The following is a 3,874-nucleotide window of genomic DNA, read 5'->3' as shown; positions in this document are numbered from 1 at the left end:
ATCTGGCTTCTTCATGATTTATATTGATGTTAAAAAAAATAAGCTTCTATTTTGAAGGGCTTAAAAATTCATTACATCAATTATAAGCCTTATTATTTAAAATAGTAGAGTTTGCTTCTTCTGGTGGAGGCAGCATTGTCACAGTAAAATGAGAACTAGCTTTGGGGACAGAGGACCTGGGGCCAAATCTCAGGTCAGCTCCAGAATACTTGGGCAACCTTGGCCAAGCCATGTCCTTCCACTGGCTTCAGTTTCTCTGTCTCTAAAATGAGAATGTTAGACAAGATCATCTCTAAATCCTGTAACACAGCAGGATGAATATCTGCCTTTTAGTCTTCCCCTCAGATCCATCCTACACCTAAATGCCAAAACCAAAGCTGACTGGGTCACTCCCTTGTTCAAGAGCCTCCCTTTTGCCTTTAGGAAAAAAATGAAAACTCTTCCACTTAGAAGTCCGGCCTGATATGGCTTCAGATTACCTTCTCAAGCTATTCACCTGACTTTATGCACTCTGCTGTCCAGCCAAACTGGCCTCCTGGCTGTCCCCCGGATTCATCATTCTTGCTTCTATCTTTATGTCTTGCACAGTCTGTCCTGCAGGGCTGTAACACACCCCCTGCTCACCTCCCCCTCGCTGTAGAAATCTGAGCTTCCTTTAGGTACCAGCTCACCTTTACTAAAGTTTCTTCTGGGGGGTGATGCTCTCTTTTTTGTCATCAAATAATTTTGTAAATATTTATCTGTTGACGTGATGCAGTTCAGTCAGTAGAATGTAAGCTCTTTAAGGGCAGGGAATTTTTTTTTTGTTATTTTTTGGTCTCTGTAGTCCTAGCATCTAGTATTGTGTCTTACACATATTGAACACAATAAATACTTGTTGGATTGGATGAGTTGGGATTGATGGGATGGAACAAGATGAGGTTGGATGGGAGAGTTCATGGCTTGTAGGAGACAACATGCTTTTCTGGATCGTAACAAAATATCTAAATCAGAAGACTTTTAAAAACTGTGATCTGTAGAGATTATGGGGATTTGGAATCATGGCTCTTCTTCATTTATTTTTATTTTCTATGATCCCATCAGGGAGAATTCCTCTTATCTTTGTATTCCTTTGAAATCTAAAAATAGGAATTATAGTAACTTCACCTTAGGGAAGAGATCCAGATTCCAGGTTGGTCTCTTCTGGTTGCAGGAAAACTTTAAAATTTTTTTTTCTTCTTTCCTTCCTTTCTTCTCTCTTTTTTCCTTCCTTCCTTAATCCTTTCTCTGTTCCTTTTCCTTTCTCTCTGTCTGTCTCTGTCTCTGCCTCTCTTTCTGTTTCTCTCTTTTGCTGTAATAATTCAGATTACATCATTTAAAAATTTTTATCATCTATTTTTAACTATTTCTTTTTTTTTTTAACTTTGAGTTGCAAATTCTCTTTCCCTCCTACCTTGTTCCAAACCCACTCAGGAGGCAAGCAAATGATATCAATTATGCATGTAAAATCATGCAAAATATATTTCCATATTAGTCATATTTCAAAAAATAAAAGCAAGAAAAATAAAGAAAAGTGAGGAAACTACCCTTCACTTTACACTTAGAATTCATCAGTTATCTTTCTGGAAGTAGACAGCTTTTTTCACCATAATTCTTTGAAACTGTCTTGGATCATTGTATTGATCAGAGTAGCCAAGTCCTTTATAATGGATCATCATTACAATAGTATTGTTAAATATTGAACAATGATCTCCCAATTCTTACTTCATTTTATATTAATTCATGTAAGTCTCCCTATGTTTTTCTGAAACCATCCTGCTCACCATTTCTTATAACATAATACTATTCCATCACAGTCATATTCCACAACCTACTCAGCTACTCCCCAACTGAAGGACAGATTTTTGATTTCTAATTTTAAACTAGATTACTTTTAGAATTTTTCCTTATTGTGGTGTTTGGGATGTTTGATAAAGAGATGACTGCTTTCTATTCATCGCTCCAGAGCTAGAGAAAAAAGTTTCTAGCTACATTATGTGGTCCTGGTCCAAAGTTGTGGACAGCAGCATCCTTTTCCTACAAGTCATGTGTACAGCTGAAAAGCAAGAGTAAGCTCAAGACTCTCCAACACGGTTTTGTTTGATGAATTCCCATCTGGCTTCTTCTGGACTCACAACAGGAAAGACTTTGATTAATGCCATCTCTTAATACTTCTCCTCCTCCTCCCACAAACCTCTTCCATCTGTCAAATAAGGAAATGGGACAAGATGGTCTTGAAGGTCTCTCCTGTATATTTTTCCCCATGAAGGCTACTGGGGATGTCCCATAAAGAAAATAAAATGGCAGCAGGAGAGCTCCACAGGTTCTCACTCCACTCTTAAAAACACTCAAGACTAGGCTCCAGAACAGGCATCTTAGAAGCATCCTTAAGCACAAACAAAATCTGCTTTTATGGGCCAGAGCTCAGGTTTCTCTGACTCATATTTATTTTGTGTAAACCTGCACATGGACATGTTGCTATCCCTATGAAAATGTAAGCTTCCTGAAAACAAAGATTTTCATTTCTGTGTTTGGCTCACCAGCATTAAGTTCAGTGTCTTGCACACAGGAGGCACTTAATAAATACTTATGGATTTGCTTGTTAGCTGATTGATTGTCCAGTTTATTGATATTGCCTGGAACATAATAAGTACTTTATAAATGCTTGCTCTGGACTTTTAGGATCTATTAGCTTTAGTCCTTCTCAGTACAGTTTGAGCAACATTTGGAAATAACCTTAAGCTGCATTTTAACAGTATCTCCAAGAACTCACTGAGCATTTCTATCCATGATTAGTGACCACCAGCAGCTATTGCCACCAAGTTACTGTCAGAAAGAACTGTTTCTCTCTAAAAAGTGCCCATCTGTGCCCCTTTAATTTCTCAAAAGGAATGAATCCTGCTGAAGGAGGACAAAGAGCCTTAGAAATCACTAAATTCAACCCTGACACTTTGAGGAAACCTCAGCCCTGTCACATATGAGAAAAAATGAGAAAGTCAAATGGCCTGCCCCTGATCACAGAGGGAGAAAGGGACAGAAAACAGATATGAACATTGAGTCTCGGATCCAAAATCCAGTGGCCTTTTTTACTACTATGCTACCTTGCATTCCTGCAGTGCAAAGAGGAGTCTAAAATAATTGTTCTTCTCATTATGAATTCATAAAATTTCAGAAATGGAAAAGATCTTGGAGATTCTCAAGTCCATAATTCCTTATTTGAGAAAGGAGGAAAATACAATATGATGATGATTATCACAAGTTATAATGTTACAAACTGTTTCCTTTACAACAATACTAAAAACTAAAAAAATAAAAAATCTGGATTTTTTTTTGGCTGTTTTTTAATAGAGGAAGAGATCCTGTGACTTAATTAGTATGGAAAAGTCTTGGGATTAGGAACCCCTGTAATTGGGAAATATGTGACAAAATAGATAAAATACAATAGGATATAGATAATATTCACACAAAGTCTTCTCTGTCAATATGTGGCTGCAGGGATTCATAGGTGTGGTTTAGTGGCCCCTATTTTGGGTTGAGTTTGACAGTTCTTTCTCTAAGCAACTCTAAGAAAGAAAAAGTGCCAGCTTACATTGATAGAAAGTCTTCTCACTTAGTTCTCTTTACCAGTGAAGAGTTTACCAGAAGAAATTTAATATCAAAAAGAAAAAGTAATTATTAAAATGCTATTTAAAGATGTTTCAAGCAACTTTAAGGCTTGAGAAAGTATGTTTCCCACAGTTTGTTTTGTTTTCTTTCTTATTTCCTCCCTTCCTCTTCTTCCTTCACCTCCCATCTAAACCCAAAATGTGAGAGAGAAAAGAAAGGCCAGAAACAAGCTCTTAGATTCTTTGCACTC

This window comes from Antechinus flavipes, chromosome 5 (assembly GCF_016432865.1).
Source record: "Antechinus flavipes isolate AdamAnt ecotype Samford, QLD, Australia chromosome 5, AdamAnt_v2, whole genome shotgun sequence".
NCBI classification, from domain to species: domain Eukaryota; kingdom Metazoa; phylum Chordata; class Mammalia; order Dasyuromorphia; family Dasyuridae; genus Antechinus; species Antechinus flavipes.
Note: the sequence above shows the minus strand (reverse complement) of the source record.